The sequence below is a fragment of the Leopardus geoffroyi genome, chromosome B4, assembly GCF_018350155.1.
Source record: "Leopardus geoffroyi isolate Oge1 chromosome B4, O.geoffroyi_Oge1_pat1.0, whole genome shotgun sequence".
Lineage (NCBI taxonomy): Eukaryota > Metazoa > Chordata > Mammalia > Carnivora > Felidae > Leopardus > Leopardus geoffroyi.
Window position 1 is genome coordinate 137,665,855 of NC_059341.1, and position 16,764 is coordinate 137,682,618.

Genomic DNA, 16,764 nt, shown 5'->3' on the forward strand with positions numbered 1-16,764 from the left:
GGAGGGGCAGCGGGAGGCCCCCCAAATCCCGCTCTGGAGCCCAGAGAGCAAACCAGCCAGGGAGCCAAAGCCTCACAGCCAGCCGAGGGTTACCAGGCAGAGAAAAGGCACGATCACATGGCTGACGAGTGAATTCCTGGCCACTGCCCTGGACAAAAACAAATACGCCGAGTCGCCCCTCCCCCACCCCCCCACCCCCACCCCAGCTCTCCTGGAGCTGCCCCGGAGTGGGTGAATCACACATGCCTGACAGGTGACTGGATCTCACTGGTTAAGCTGGGGGGGAAAAGCAACGCCTTAATATTTACTCTAGGGGGAAAAAAAACCCCAAAATATTGTAATTTGATTTGCTGGGGAAAATAGCTAAGGCAACCTGTCTGGGCATCTTCCTGCCCAAGATGGCACACGGGGCTCGGGACCCTGCCCACCCCCACACCGAGGTGTCTAAAAGCAGAAAGCGTGCGTCTAGCAAGGATGACCACGGCCAGGCTGTGCCGGCGAGGGAGGAAGGGGCCGCTGGTTGGCCCCCTGCGGGCTGGACAGCATCGGGCTGGAGCGATTGGAGTCAACCTCAGCCAGGGGTGAGGGGGAGCGTGAGGGGCAGCCGGACGTGATGAGTTCAAAGGGTGTCACCGGTCAGGGGGCAGGAGTCAAAGGGCCCATCTGGGATGGGGGGGCTCCTCTCTTGTTAGCCAGAGTTGCTGGCGACCGTGACTTCTGACCTCCCCCAACCCGGAGCCAGCGTGCCGGGGCGGGTCCTGCCTGGATCCTTCTCATGCGGGAGAACTGTTAGGATGCTGAATATTGCTGACGTGCATGAAAACGGTCTCGCAGCGAGGCTGACCAATCACACAGTCTCACCTGGAGATCAAGGTGGTGTTCTGGAAGACGAGGAAGGACCCCCCCACAACACAGGACGGAACGGCCGAGAGGCAGAAGTGAGCCAAGGACCAGGAACCCGGACACCTGATCTTGGGATTCAGTAGCGTCCGAGAGCAGCTCCCAAGACAGTGAGCCAGGGACGACGGGGAAGAGAAATCCCAGCTTAAGAAATAGCGACAGGGGCAACGTTTCTCCCCGAGCCGCAGCCAGATACACGCGGACAGATCGAACGTGCCCGGTGAGTGTGCACAGGGCTGACGATGGAAAAAGCCCACACCTGGTGCAATTCAGCAGGGCAACAATACCGGAAAACTCTGAAGGCTCACGTGGGGAACAGCATGTGAGGAAAGGGGATCACACCTGGGTAGGGCTTCTCCCCGTCACCCAGGGAAGCGGGAAGACAATGGGACAAGGTTTGAAAGCAAAAGAGACTTCTCCAGACGGAGGGCGAGGCGGCCGGCGTGCCCCCCACCCCCAGCCCCCTGAGTCCGGGCCGCATATACACATCCTGCTTGCAAACCCCAGGCCCAGGAGAAGGCAGTGGGGACCGGGTGATGGGGCCCCGGGCAATGCAGAGCCGCGGGGACAAGTATCCACAGAGCTGCGCGCCAGGTAGGTTCTCCACCCAGGGGTGTGTTTTCAAGAGCTGGGATCATACGTCCCGTCTGCGGATTCAATCACGCTTCGTGGCTCCTCGGGGCCTAAGATTTACGTAACGCTTACGTCGTAAGCCCTACTGACTAATTTCCAACTCGTAGACGTGAAGGCACCTGAGGAGGCACAGTGGTTGAGGGTTCTGCCTGGATCGTAGCCACCCTCAACCTCGACGGGGGGGAGCAGCCCCACGCAGCAGGCGAAGAGGGAAGGCGCCAGTGAACAGAGAAGCCGGGGGCCACGTCTCTCCTCCTGCGCACAGGGGACGCTCTGCCCGGTGCCTCCGGAGAGCTGCAAACACGTGGGTGGGTCGTGGGCACAGTCGAGAGAGAACCAGTTCCTTCTCTCATGCGAGAGTCAGACGCGAAACCCAACAACATAGGAGGGAGACGCCAAGAGTGGCCAAGAACGGCCGGGGCCACTGGGGGCTGAGCTCTGGGACAGGAGGTCCTCCGATGGGCCAGCAGGGACTAAAGCTCGCGAGGAATGAATGTCAGGAAGGGCCAGCGGGGAGCAGACTTCCAGCCAGAGTAGGACCAGGCCTAAGGAATTAAGGGAGGCGGTAGGAGGACACCCGCGTGGCTCCGTGGGTTGAGCACTGACTTCGGTTCAGGTCATGATCTCATGGTCCGTGAGTTCAAGCCCCACGTCGGGCTCTGTGCTGACAGCTCGGAGCCTGGAGCTGCTTCGGATTCTGCGTCCCCCTCCCTCTCTCCGCCCCTCCCCCCCTTGCACTGTGTGTGTGTGTGTGTGTGTGTGTGTGTGTGTCTCAAAAATAAAGAAACATTAAAAATTAAAAAAAATAAATAAGAGAGGTGGCAGTGCTGGTCTGGGGGTGGGGTCCCGGAAGGTGGGGAGACCGCAGGGCCAGCCCACGTGGGCTCTGGAGGCCACAGCAGAGTCTGGACTCCACCCTGGGAGCTGCTGTGTGGTTTTAAGCAGGGGACAGCCCTGATCCGCAAAGCACCTTGGGGCTGCGGCCTTGAGGTCCAGATTCAGGCAGCGGAGGGCTGAGCCCGGAGGCGAGGGCCCGGCCACGGAGGCCACGGAGGCCTAGCCTGGCCAGTCGCGGAGTCCACGGGGCAGGTGCGGGGAGCACAGCAGCGGGAGGCGGGGGCGCCCGGGGAGCGGAGCGTGGGCGAGCCGAGCCTCCCGTTCAGAGCAGGAGCGGCGCGTGTTGTGCGAGGTCGATAAGAAAGACGTGGAAGCGTGTCCTAAAGAGAACCGCGGAGCTAGAAGCAAAAGCGGAGAGCAGCCGCTGGCTCGTGGGAGAGGGTCTGGGCGGGGGGCTGGGCGGGCAGCTTGTGCGCCTCGGGGACACATTTCCATAAGATTGGCAAACGCGTGACCCACGACCAGGCGCGCATGTAACTTTTTTAATTGACAGGAGGGGTGGGGGGGGGGTACCAGAAAGCAGCAGAGGGACCCTCCTTTCAGAGTGAGAAGCCCGCCTTAACGTCATTGGAGGGGACGCGGTGGCGCAGAGAGCTGCGCGCCCTCCAGGAGGCGGCGCTGCGGCCGAGCCTGCGGAAGGGATATGGAAAGGAACAGAAGGAACAGCACGTGCAAAACTCAGAGGCCAGAAGGGACAAAGGATGTGCGAGGGGCCCCCAAGGAAGCAGGAGTGAGGCCGAGGAGGAAGTGGGCGGGCAGGTGAGGGGTGGGGGGTGAGGGTGCCCACGGGCCGCGGCCGGAGCTTGCTCCTGGGCGCGTTGCTTGGGTGCTTCAGAATCACATCGCGAGCGCAGCCAGCGCTGATGGACCTCGCTGCCTGCCACGACTGCGCACGCACGGTTAGCTCATTTCCTCCTGGCGACAGCCCATTTTACAGATGGGAAAACAGAGGCTCGGGGGTGGGGGGTAAATTGGCTCGCGCAGAGTCGAAGGGCTGGTAAATGGCAGAGCTGACATTCGAAGCCCGGCAGGCCCAGCTGCCGGTTCTCTGAGGCCCCGGCTCCCAGGGGGGAACCGGACCATCCCCTGAGAATGCCCGGGATCCCGGCCACCTGCCCAGCGGGCCGCACCAAAGCCCCTCCTACAAGGAGGCTCCCCGGCCCTGGACTGGCCCCATCCCGGGGCTCTCTGGGAGTCTGAAATCCAATTACATTATAAATGCATTGAAAAATCGTGGGAACTCGGAACTCGGAAGCCTTCTGACTGCAGAAACGGCATCCCGGGGCGCGGCTGAATGAGCCCGCCGGCGCCTCTGGGGCCGCCTGCCGCTCTTTGAGGAAATAGTCCTGAGGTGCCCACCGAGGCAACCATAGGCTCTGCGGCCTAGCCGGGAATAACGGATGCTAAACGCTCGCCTCCTAGGCCGGCCCACGGGCGCCGCGGCCGCGCGAGGCCGCCAGGCACCTGCAGCCTCCTGGAAGGGACGGGGCTTCTCCCTCTCCGAGCGCAGGGATCCCGGCGCTTTGCCAGCTCCCGCGCATGAACGCCAAGCAGGCTGTGCCTTGGGGTGGAAATAGCACAGGATGTGGTCCCAGGCCTACGTCGGTGCCCTCTGTCCCTTTGCTGCGTGACCTTTGGCAAATCACTCTGTCTCCCTGAGCCTCAGTCTCCTCGACTATGGAAAGGAGGTGACAGGAGCGCTGCGTCGCAGGGCTCTCGAGCCCGGCACGTCAGAGAATCCCGGAAATGGCAGGCGAGCTGCCGCGAGCCTGACCGCCAGGGGCCTCGTCCACGCCGTTCCTTCTCCCGGGATGCTGTTCCCTGACCTGCCCTCGCTCCCGCAGGTCTTGGCTTCAATGTCACTTCCTCGGCGAGGGTGTTCCTTGCCTTCCAACCTATGCTGTGAGACTGCTGTCCTTTCTTGAGGTGCCCCGTTCTCCACGGACATCTGCCTCCTCCGGCCGGGCCCCGTGGCTGTGGGGGGGCGAGAGCGCGGCGACCGAGCGCAGAAGCGGTGACCTGGAAACCGAACACAGTGCTGGGGGCCCACGGGGAGAGTCAGTTCCTACCGCCGTGTCGCGACTCGGGGAAGGGGCCCCGTGTTCACAGAAGCCAAGGTGGGGGGGCGGGGTTTCCAAGTCAGGGGAACAGCCCGGGCAGAAGCAGAGGGGGGTCTGATGGCGCACGGAAGTTGGGGGCCAGACTGCAGTCTTTACGCGACTGAAGCTCGCGGAGGCGGTGGGCGCCACGATAGACCCGCAGACCTGACCGCTACGGGAGCCCCGGTGACCGATCCTGCCACAACAGGTCCTCAGAGGAATCCTAGCTGGCGGTTCGGCCAGCCCACACCGATTCCTCGCACAGATGCCATGCCACCAAGGACCCCACGGGACCTCGGCCCGGACCACATCAGCCCCAGCGCTTTGTCTCCACCACCAACTGAGTTTTGGGGCTTGGAAGCCAGGCCGGCTGGGCTCCCGGCCCCTCTCCTGGTATCGCCAGTTCTAGGGTCTGGTGCCAGCGTCCCCTATGAGCTTGTTCCCTCGGCTACAGATGGGTCTACTGTTGACTGAGGAGACGGCCAACGTGAAGTGGGCGGGGGATGGGGTCTTCCGGGGGGGTGGGGGCGGGGATGCTGGTCTGGGGAGCACAGCACGTGCAAAGGCCCGGTGCCCAGGTTTTGTCTCGCGGGGGGGGGGGGAGGGGAGCAGACGGTAGCAGAGTGGGGGCTGCAGGGGCAGGAGGGGGCCCGAAAGGGGTTGGGCTTTACGCCGAGCTGATCAGCTGGGGAGGGATGTGATGACGGGCGTCTTCCAGAAAGAAGACGCCTATCGAAGTGCAGGGGACGGACTGGAGGGGCCTGGGGTCCTAAACTTGGCAGCCAAGAGCAGAGGCACCGAGGAGGAAATGCCGAGGGGCTGCTTTCCGGGACGACGGCCGATAACGCACGTTTAGCGGGCACTTGTGAAGGGAGAGGCTCTGCGCAGCTGTTAACTCAAATGCCGTCCCTTTACTGTGCTGCAGAGAGGCACCCCCTGGGGCACAGAGAGGTTAAGCAACTCACACGAGGCCACACAGCCTCATGGTCCGCGTTCCCAGCACATCCTCCCAACCCCTGGGCCAGTACCTCCTGGAGAGCCCCCTGAGCTATGGGACCCCGGCACCAAGCATATCTTGTCACCAGCGCCAGCCTGTGCCACGCGTACCATTGCCGTTACGGCTCCTGGCAGCCACCCGTGTGCTATTTGCACGACACTGGTCTGTTTGCAGAGCGGTTTCCTTCCTCTACGTCACCTGCTAGGACCCACACAACAGCCCCGAGCAGCATTCTCAGGCCTGTTTTTCAGAGGGGGTCGAGGGACCCGCCCCAGCTGGTGCGGTGAGCAAGGGTTGCACCGGGACCCCGGCCAGGCCGGCCCACCCCCGCTTCGTAGACGTGGCGCCTGTTACCTGACAGCCGTCGCCGTGCTCTAGCCTCCATGGGCTCCAGGCCCTTCTGGAGCCTTCTCCTTTCGCTCTGCCGTCTGTCCCCTTCGCCCCAGGTGCCTGCTGGCCTTTGCTCTACAGAGGAGGCCACCCGGAGCTCAGAAAGCTGGCGTCAGTCGCCCCAGGTCACACAGCCCCCAGGTGCCGGTGTGGGGACGGAAGCTGGCTTCAGGCTGCAGAAAAGCCCCAGCTCTCCCCGCCGCGTCCTGCAGCGCTGGGGCCGCGAGCTGATGACTGAGCTGGCATTTTCCCGGCTGACCCCTCCATCCCATCGGTTCTGCCCACCTTGCGCCTTGATTCGGGGCGACGCGTCCCGGCGGGGCGAGAGCCTGAGACGGGCCGAGGGGCTCCTCTGAAGCAGGGCCAGATGACTCGCTTTTCTCAAGAGCGTCAACGGGGAGGCACAAGCAACCTTCACCGTCTCCCGGTCTTTCATCGTGAAGGACCCACTTTGTCCGCGGGCCTCCGAGGGGGCTAATGGGCGGGCGGTGAGGAGCGGCTCGTGCTGCCCGTGACTGAGCTCGGAGAGATCGCACGGCTCGGGACTTGCACTTGGGGGGCAGCCGGGCTCTGAGACCCGCCCGCCCGAGAAGGCCGGCAGAGAACGGGATTTCTCATCTCTGTGATGCTTCCAGGAAGCGGGGAGACTTCACTGTTGCGCTCAGTTGGCCCAGATTAGAGGGCGTGGACAGGAACCCCGAGAGTGACGTCTCGGGGTGCGGTGCAGGCTGGGATGCCCCCGGGCGGGAGAACCCCTGGTTCGTAACGACGACGTGACGTCACCCAGAAGGGTCTCGTGGCCCCGTGAGGCCCAGTCTCTGCAGGGAAGCCAACCGCACCCCAAACCCGGTCCGCCCCCACCCTGCTCACACTTCCCTCCCTCCCTCCGTCCTGCTCGCAGCCCCGGACCCTCTCTTACTGCCTGGGCCTGCCCGCGTTCCCAGCACATCCTCCCAACCCCTGGGTCAGTACCTCCTGGAGAGCCCCCTGAGCTATGGGACCCCGGCACCAAGCATATCTTGTCACCAGCGCCAGCCTGCGTCGCGCTGTGTCACAGCCTGTGTCATGGCCTCTGCTCCACTCTGCCCGCCATCCCGACCCAGTGAACACGTTCTTTCCCTCCCCCTCCCCCGCCCCGCCCCCTCAGCTTGTTTTCTCAGCTCTGCGTCTCATCTAGGACCTGGCGGCCCCTCCGGATGCTCCCTGGGGATGCGAGAGACGGAGCAGTGGCCCGGAGGAAGACAAGGTTCCCTGTGGCCGGGAGAAAGTGCCGGAAGCTCCCGCGCATCCCCGGGGCCTTGCTGCGTCGTGGTGGCAACGGTCCCTGTTTGGGAAGGGCTCCTCCGCGGCGGGCTCAGGCCGCCCCTGTCCCTGCCCTCGAGGGGTCCCCTCTCATGGTGGGAAAGGCCGCACGTCCGCTGTGGAGCCACCGTCCCCGTGCCTTCCCTCCTGGAAGTCTGCGCGGGTCCAGTGGGTGTCGGTGGGGGGGGGGGGGGGGTCAGGATGGCTTCACGGAGGAGGTGATGTTTGAATCAGGAGAAGTTAACTTGCCGGGAAGAACAGGGGCCCTGGGCACAGCAAGAGGGGAGGCATGAGGCCAGATGAGCGCAGGGCGTGGGCGCTGAGGCTGGGAGCAGAGGGGCGGTGGAGCGCCAAGGAGGACAAAGATGCTGAAGTGGCACAAAGTGACGGGCGGGCGGGGACGGGAGGGAAGAGGGCTCAGCATGTGCGAAGACCTCAGGGCGGGAGGGAGCCTGGGGACTCAGGGGCCCGGGGAGCTGTGTGTGCTCGGGGCCAGCTGGCACCCTCGGGAGACGGGCAGGGCCGGCCACCTCTGTGCCAGGGACGGTGTCACCGCTGTGTTAGGTAAGGACATGGTGACCAGGCCCACGGTGGCCCAGGACGGGGCCCGCTCAGCTCTGCCTGTGTCCGAGGCCCCAAGGCCCCCTCCCATCCCCCAAGCCCCCCGAGAGTCCCGTCTGCCCCTGCGGCACACAGCTCAGGCCCACCCCGCTCCAGGCCACACGGCTGACTGGGCGAACGTGCGTGGGCAAGTCCCCGTGCGAGCAAGCTCCGTCCCCGGCCTGCAGAGCACACGCGTGGCCACCTCTACCAGCTCAGTGACTCGGCCGGGCCCTCGCTCCCCCAGATCGGCCCCGACCTGGGACAAAGCGCCCAGTAGGGCCGGAACAGTGGGGTCACCACACCCAGTGTCCAGACCCTCGACGCTCACCCTGCTTCTAATGCTTCTCTGTGCAGAGGCTCGAGCTCCGGCTTTGTGACACACGGCAGGTGCCTCTGGACATGTCCCCCGGCCCCTTGGAGCCCACGGTCGTGCCTGTCGAGTGACGGAGTGCCCCAGTGCAGGACTGCGGAGGGAAGGGGCAGAGAGCCGTGCTGACCATCAGCCAGCGTCTGCATTAGCATCTGGGGGTGCGGGCGGTGGGGGGGGGCGGCGCAGGGGGCAGGCACAGGGTCCCGGGGGAGCCCAGCGGGGTCGAGGTGGACCGTTGCTGCTGGACCCAGCCAAGGCCTCGGAGGGAGACCCAGACGTGCACGTTCTTGGCGTGAAGGCCTTCCTGCTGCCAGGTCGGTGGGATTAGCGTGAAGGGCGGAGAGGCCCCAGCGCCCCGCAGAGAGGGCAGCGGGAGAAAAGAATCCCTTAACTCATTTGGTCCTTTGGTTGCACTTTTTTGAGACAGAAAGAGAAAATACCCCACTCGTCTGCTTTTTAAATTAAGAACTGAAAACATTTGATACGTTTCAATTGCCTTAGAGGACACTTCGGTCTTATTTCAAGGCCGAGAGAGGGAGGGGGGACGGGGGGAGGGAGACTCAGGGTCTAGAGAGAAAAGGGACAGACAGATAAGGGAGGGGAGAACGGCGGGGACACACCCCTGTGGGGAGGGAGCTGAGAGGGAGCGGCCCCGAGGGAGACCCGGGTGTGGCCCCCACCAGGCTGGCACCTTCTCGAGCCCACCTCTTCTCTCAGTCTCTTGCCAGGTGGAAGCCGCCCAGGGCAGGCCGCCGGGAATGTTCCATGGAAAGGAAGAAGGCTGAGGAAGGCAGGCCCAGAGGCCGCTGGGCTCTCCTTAGCTGTGTGACCGGGATTTGGGATTAGGAGGGGGGCTCTGACTGCCCCCAGGCCCAGGGGGTTTCTAGGGGAAGATGCTGTCCGTGGGGGGTGGCCTAACTGTACCCCCAGGTGAGCTCCAGGGGTGGGGGCTCCACTCTGGGTGGGGGGGCCCTCGCATCTCCTCCAATCAGAGCAGCTCCAGAAAACCTTTTGTTTGAAAAGCCACCGAAACTGCTCAAAGCCCCAAGGCCGTGGTCCCCCCTCCCGGTGGCCATCCACACCCCCCCATCCAGGTGACCCAAGATTGGAGGACGTCCCCCAGGAGAAATGTCTTTACCACAGCAGCCAGTGGTGTTCTGGAGAACCCACTTGTGCCTGGCTCTGTGCTCAGTGCTCGGCACAAATTAACGCCTGCCCCCCTCACCGCGCCTCCGCGAGACCCCCATTCCCAGGGTGGGAAACTGGGGCTCACCGAGGTCTCGTGGCTGGTAAGCAGCAGGACTGGGGTTTGAACCCAGGCTGTCTGGCTCCAGAGGCCCCAGTCCACGCCTGGGGCACACCATAGGCCCTCAACGATGGCCCCTGACCAAGGAGGATAAGGACAATAAAACGGAAATTCGTTCTCACCCAGGACAAGCTGGTAGCTAATTAACGTTTCTTCCCAGGCTGGCCTTCGTGTTATTTCTTACGGGTTCAAACACTCAGTTTTTAGGAACACAGACTCAGTTCTTTCCCGTTTGGGCCGGAGACGATGGTGAAGCTCCCCCCCTCCGCCCCGGGAAGGACAGTGAGGCAGGGCGGGTTCTGTGGGGCTGAGAGTCTCTGACGCTCAGCCTTGAGGCTGGCGCATGCTGGGGCCTCTCAGGGCCCCAGTCAGGGACAGCAGCTGGACCTCTCTCCGCCCTCGGCCTCCCCCTTCCTCCCTCCCGTGCCCTTGGGTCCCTCCTTGCTCCCTCCTCCCCCAGGCCCCATGCACTCCCAACCTGCCTTCTCCCAGCCCTCCTAGAGGATTGGCCCATTTCACAGATGGATAAACAGAGGCTCAAAGCTGGGGGAGGTGCACACGGCCACAATGCTAGGGACGCTCCTTAATCCAGGCCTTTCTGTCTCCTGCCCCACCCCGCCTGGCAGGGGCATGTACCGGCACGGGAGAGCCCCCTTGAACACGTGTCTCTGAGATAGGATTTATTTCCGTAAGTGACCTCTCTGCCCAGGGCGTTTCTTGAAATCCGGGGAGATTTAGAGAGTATTTAACTTGAAAAAACCGTCCCTTTCCCCTTCGGTGTTCTGAACGGCTGGTATTTAAACACCTTCCTGGCTTAAGGGCATTTGGGCTGTGCTGCTCTTTATTGTGTGGATTAATGAGAACCGGAGTATTTGTGAGTGACCTTTAACCCTCCAGCCTCCTCTGCCCGTCACCGCCGGATGGGTGATTCTGCAGACTCTCTCCCGAGCCCGCTGTCCCCAGGCTCAGCCACCAGGAATGATCAAGAAATAACAGCACAATTATAATGCACATCATGAGATCAGGGACTCCTGGTTACTACTTAATTCAGAGCAGGTCAGAGGAGCTCGACAGAGTTCTCGGGGAGGAACTCAGGAGCAGAGAAGGGGCCTTGGAGGGGCCCGGGCAGCATTCTCTGCAGGACCCCAGGGGGCAGCGGGCCGTATGCTCAGCAGGTGAGCAGCGGGACCAGCTATGGCCCCTGCTTTCCTGCCTGCAGGGTGCCCTCCACCCCGTCCCCTGCCTGCTGGAATCCTTTTATGGGGCCACCGCCCCCGTGAAGACGTCCCCTCAAGGACGCCTCCGTGCTCCCCGGTCTCCGCTCATTCCCCTCCCTGGACCCCTCAGGCTGGGGGCAACGCCGTGACCTGGGCGCCGACTCCCCCTCTAGACCCCCAACTTGACCTCGTCCCGGTGATATTTGCAACATCAGGGCCGTGTGGTCCAGGGAGAGTCAGGTACGCGCATGTGGAAGACGAGGCCCCCTCATCTCCTGAACTTGCAGTGTCCCCAGAAGAGTATAGGGTGGGATCTATACCCTCCCCCGTCCGCTTGGGGTCGGGCGGACGGGTGATACCCGAGCGACGCGAGCTGAGGCGTGGCTGACGCGGCTTGGCCCCCTCCTTCCCTGCCCGATCGCATTACAGCCACGAGTCAAGTGCGGCTGAACCCAGCTCGGCCCGGCCAGACCCCACCACCGTCAGCCAAAATCCACACCCAAGAGCGAGAAAAGTACGTGTGGTGGCTGTAAGCCCCCGAGAGGGGGGACTCGTTTGTTACAGAGCACGGTTGCAGCAGAAGCTGACCGACACAGCAGAGATGTGGCTCCCACGCGTCAGGAGCAGGGGGAGAGACGCCCCCCCTTCCGCCCAAGGGGCCACCTGAACCTGGATGAGACGGAAGAACGCCGACCCCAGCGGGGCACCTGCAGCGTGGGGAGCGTGACAGAGGGCAGCCAGAGGGGCAAGGTCGGGGGCAGGGCTCTGGTGCCGAAGGCAGAGGGGGCCTTGTCCGTGGCCGGCGGGCACCGTGCGTTTCCAGGACGGCCTCGACGGCAGACGCGCATCACGACACCGTCAGAGGACGCACAGCTGTGTCATTTTGCGGAGCGGTCTCTTTCCAGAGCCGTGCATTCTTCGCGGTAGACCCGAGCGGTCAGAGGCGTGAGAAGGTGTCACGCAGCCGGCCCCAGCCTAGCGTTTGGTCGCTGGCCAGCGGGGTCGCGGCGGCAAAGGCAGGAACGCGGCTGGGTGTTTAGGCCTTTGCTACGAGGCTCCCCGTGACCGAGTCAGTGGGTCTGGGGACAGCCCCCACCCCCCCCCCGGGCCCCCCTCCCCAGGCTTCCTGGGTGGCCGCACAGGCTGTGCTGGGTCAGAGGCGGCTCCCGGGGACAGACTCGCTTCAGAGGCACTGGAGGCGAAGGCTCGGTGTTCACGCGCAACATGAGACAGGAACCCGATGAACCAGATCGGAGAACAAAGACGACGTTCCCGAGACCGGCGCCTTAATGTCTCACGAGACTTGGGGACTCTCCCTTTGCTGCGCTCCGCTCGCCCCGCGGGAAGGAGGTGACCCCGAGTGCCCCGGACCCAAATCCGTCAGCCCGCCGAGCCGGCCAGGACCGTGTGAGGCGGGGGCATCGCCAGGCGCTGGAAGGGGTGAGAGGGGCCGCTTCCGTGGAGCTTGTGACCACATCCTGGTCGGGTCAGGGCCCGAGCAGCCGCGCTCTCGCATGCGTGCGGGTGCGCACGTCAGTCTGCCGTGTGCCGGGGCCCGAGCTGGAAGGGGCTGGCCCTCGAGGCACGTGGCCTAGTGCAGAGCGGGCAGTGCTGGCCTCAGGGGAAGCCGGCACTGGGTTTCGTGTCCCAGCGTCGCAGGCCACTGGGATTGGAGGTCGTGCGGGAGCTGGGGTACGTGGGCTGGGTTTCCCGGGCAGGTCCGAGGGCAGGGGCCCCTGAGTTCTGGGGGATACGTGGGAGAAGGTCGAAGGACACCGGCTCCCGGGAGGCGCAGACTCGACGCTGGGACAGCCCCGACGCTGGGACAGCCCCGGGGCTCCGGCTGAACCAGCGCGGCCACGTGACTTGACCGTGGCAGAGGCCAGCTCGCTCTCAGGCCATGGAGACTCGTCCTGATTCGCCCCCATCCCCAAGTGACACTCTGCCCCGTGCCCAGGAAAGGCGGGTCTGGCCTGTCCCCCGATCTCCCCCAGCACCTGCCCTCCTCCGACGAACGGGTGAAGACAGACAGCAGGCCCCCTGGCCAAGCCCGTCTCCCTGCCTTGCCCCTCCTGGGCGTGGGAGGTCGGCTAGCACCGATCACCTGGTCTGTCACTGACTATCCTGCCAGGGCATCAGGCACAGAAATCCATTTGGGCAGAAAGTCAGCTGTGACAGCCCCTCCGAGCCCCAGGGGACAGAGGCGCAGAGCGCCAGGAACGGACCCCCTCCCGACTTGGCTCCCTCCGGCCTGACTCCTCGCCCAAAGCAGCCCTTGCCCAGACGGCGTCCTCCCTGTAAACCTCGAAGTACAACCCAGAACCAGGGATCTCGAGGCCCGTCCTGGGAGCTGTAGGTCCCTGGGATTTCTCCCGGTCTTTCTAGAGAATCTTCCCCACACAGGGCTCTCGAGGAGGCCGGCCGCCAGGGTGCCCTCTGCCCCCTGTGCACGTCCCCACCCACTGCTGGAGCAGAATGGGAGGCCCGTCTCCCCCGAACCCGCCGCCAGAACTTTTCGATCAGGCGCCTGCAACCCCATTAACCTGCAGCGGCTTCTAATTGAGCCAACAGGACTCTGACATTCTGGCAACGGCTGAGAGCATTCAGAGCTGGAAAGGGCAGGCCGTTCTCCACCAGGCTGGGGGGGCGGGGGGCGTGCAGAGGGAGGAGAGGTGGCGTCACCCTCCTCCCCCATGTCGGGGCTCCCTGACGTCGGGGGCACAGGAGCCCCCACCCCCACGCCAGAACTCCCCCACCCCAGCCTCACGTCCTCCGGGGAATGAAACGTCCCCTTACCTGTGCCGAGCCTCGCTGCTGTCCAGCCCGCAGAGGGTAACCCTGGGCGTCCGGGGCGCCCGCCACCAGCCCCTTCCTCGGGAGCAGCCCCGGCCAGGCTGTGTGGGGCGCGTCCCGGGTCGGGGCATACGTGTATATGTGCCCGTGGGCGTAGCAGTGCCTCCGGGAGGAGCCAGGGGTCAAATATTCCTGGCTGCCACCTGCCACCGGCCCATCCCAGGGGCCAGCTGCCCGAGAAGGGGGGCGCTCTGGCCGGGCCGGGCCCGCCGTCATCTGCCAGGAGCGTCAGGCGACAGCTTTTGCTTACCAGGCTCCCGCCGGCTGCTCTCCCAGGCTGAGGCGAGTGGTTTATTTTTAGAGCCCGGCCCTTCCCCAGACGCCAGGATCCCAGCTGAGATTTCCAGCGGCTCAAACGAGCCCATTCCTGGGCTGACTTGTCGCTTACTGGGAATGTTCTGGAAGAGAGACGGAGGTGCTCAAAGGATGTGGAGCTCAGTGTTCTGGTCTGAGAAGGGCGGGGCTGGACCGGGGCGGCGGGGGGGGGGGGGGTCCTCCGGGACCCTCCGGCGAGGACGGCCCCTGACTCAGCGGCCAGAATGGGATTCGGCTTGGGCAAGGTGCTTCCCCTCTCCAGGCTGCCTCAGTTTCCCCGTCTGGAAGATGGAAAGAGTGCAGCGGGCACCCCCGTGCAGAGCAGGGCTGGGACGGGAGGATGAGGAGCCACAGCTGCCCACTGTGTTTTCTCCCCAACTGGACTGAGATCGAGGAGGACAGGGACCCCGGCTGCCCGGTTCACCGTCAGAACCCCCAGTGTGCTATTCCAGGGTGGATGCACATAGTGGGTGTTCAGTAAATAGTAAGTAAGGGAACAAATGCCCATCTTCTGGTAGCCAGTATCAGTCTCCTAACTGCCCCGCAAGGTCGCTGGGAACACTTATTTGATGGGTGTGGGGCCTGAGGTCTGGAAGGGTGAGGGGCCGACCCAGGGACCCTGCTCGAAGGTGACAGCAGCTTCCGGGGGGTTGGGTGACGGCTCAGGCATTTCTCGCTCCCCCGTCCTGCCTCCTGATCAGACGGCCATCCCCTGGCACATCCCCTTTCCCAGCCTCAGCCCTGCTCACGCTGTCCCCACCGCTGTCCCTGCTACTGTCCTGCTATGGTCCCACTACCCCACTGCTGTCCCCATTCCCCACCACTGTCCCCACCGCTGTCCCCGCTGCGGTCCTGCTACCCCACTGCTGTCCCCACCTCTGTCCCCACTACGGTCCCGCTACCCCACCGCTGTCCGCACCGCTGTCCCCACCGCTGTCCCCGCCACTCCCACGCTCCCTCTCATTCTCTGGCTCACGGCACACTGGGTGTTCTATAAATGTCATCTCCTTTGCAGACCAGATGGCCACTGATGGGCTATGGGACTCAGCCGCGGGGCCTCTCTGCAGCCGTCTGGTGTCCCGAGGGGAGCCCCGTTCTCCGTGGCGGGGGTGGGGGGCGCGGGGAGGGCGGCAGCACACCTCCTGACCCGCCTGGGCCTCGCTTTCCTTCTCCCCGGCTCGGGCCCTGCCGTGGCGAGGAGGGGACGGTGCCAGGCGCACACTGGGCCGCCAGTGTTTGCCCATCCACATTGACTCAGCTCGTAGGGAAAGACGTTTGCTGCCCTGTGTGTATGTTTGCTGATGTGCCTTCACCACCGGAGCCTCTCGCCCTCGGCAGGGTGGGGCCTCCAGGCTGAGCTGCCCCTTACGGAACCGACGCAGCCCCGTCCCTGACGCACGGACCACCCGTCTTGGCCACCCCACAGCCCGCCTTTGAGGAGCCGCTGTGCCCTCTGCAGCCTCCCACGCCAATGCCACCTTCTCCGTAAGGGCTGGGGACTGGGATTCCTGCCTCTGTGCCCCCCCCCCCTGCCCCGGGGAACCGGAAGCAGGCTTGTGGATGCTGCAATGCAAATGGGGGGGCTTCTCCCCTCCCCCCCCAGGAGACAGATGTCAGCCCCCTCCCCCCCACCCGGGCCTCCTCCAGCCACACCACCCCAGGGTGCTTGGAAGCAGGGAGGGTCTGGGCTGTCACTCCTTAACCGGGACCACCCGCCCCCAGGGCGGCTGACCAGGCCCAGCCAGCGGGTCTCCTCCGGGACTCGTGTGGTAGGAACGCCATGAGGTGGAGACGACCTCGTCCACCTGCGCTGCATTCTGGAATGACCACCCCCGACCCCCGCCACCCTGCCCTCTGAAGCAGGTCTCCCTGGTTCTCTCCAGGCTCAGACCCCTCAGGGCACCCGTCCGGAAGATTCTGTGCGCTGTGTCCTCGCTTTGGCTCACGATGGTCTCTTCCAACGGGGTAGGAACTCCCCAGAGGCAGAAACGTGGCTTACGCGGGGCTCCAAGGGCCCTCTGCTCCTGTTTGTCGGGCAAACGGGCCAATTCCCCCAAAGGAAGGGTTCGGTGAGTCGTGGCCGTCCACAAGGTCCGGATAGCACTCGGTGTCCGGGACGAATGTCCACGATCCGAGCTAAGTGATCGCCAGCTGCAGCTATGGGAAGGCTTCAGTTTTGTTGAAGACACACGTCGGTTGTGACGGTTTGGAGGGGAGTCGCTCCCCTCTGGAGCCCGGCGGGCTCACCACGTGCCGTGGTCCCTTGCTTCCTGCGGGTGAGCGTGGTGGTCGTGACCAGATAGAGGAGCTCAGACGCCAAGAAGCAGGAGGCATGAGAGCAGAGCCCGAGAGGTGACTGGAAAGGACAGGGGGTAGGTCGGGGGTGAAGGGACTCCCCAAAGAAGACACCTCCCCGTTTACAGAGGAGGAGCCCCTTCAGAGCGTCTCCAGGGTCCACAGCCTGGCACGTTCCCCGCCTGAGCTGTTTCGCTCGCCCCACAGGTTGGCCACGTCCCCCTGTCACTCGCTGCCTGTGGCTTGGAGACCCTGCCCTTGCTCACAGGACTCCAGCTGCATCCGGGAGTCCGTGCACCGGACAGAGTAGCTGAGAAGCCCAGGGGATGGTCACCCTCCGGGGACAGAGCCCAGAGCCCCCCCACCCCCCGTGCATGCCTGCGTGTGGGCATCTGATGGGCCACCGCCTTCTCCCCGGGGTGCGCCCACCCCGCTGTCCGTGGTTCGACGGCCACGACACTCCACCCGGCACTAGTTCAAGGTCTCGACGACTGGGTCTCCCTTGTCCAGAGGGCCGTGAAGTCCACCTGCCCCAGGATGGGGGTCCCGAGCAGAGAGGAAGCAGACGCTGGCCGTCGGCCTCTCAC

The 16,764-nt window shown here is 64.4% G+C and overlaps 1 protein-coding gene across 1 annotated transcript in view; it reads right to left on the reverse strand.

Moving 5' to 3' along the window:
• SHISAL1 (shisa like 1) overlaps window positions 1-13,789 on the reverse strand; it is a 135,183-nt gene extending 121,394 nt beyond the window's left edge. Inside the window, exon 1 of the mRNA XM_045463478.1 lies at window positions 13,511-13,789. The gene's annotated coding sequence lies outside the window, so the exon portion shown is untranslated. The remainder of the gene's footprint in view (window positions 1-13,510) is intronic.
• Between the last annotated feature and the right edge of the window lie 2,975 nt (window positions 13,790-16,764).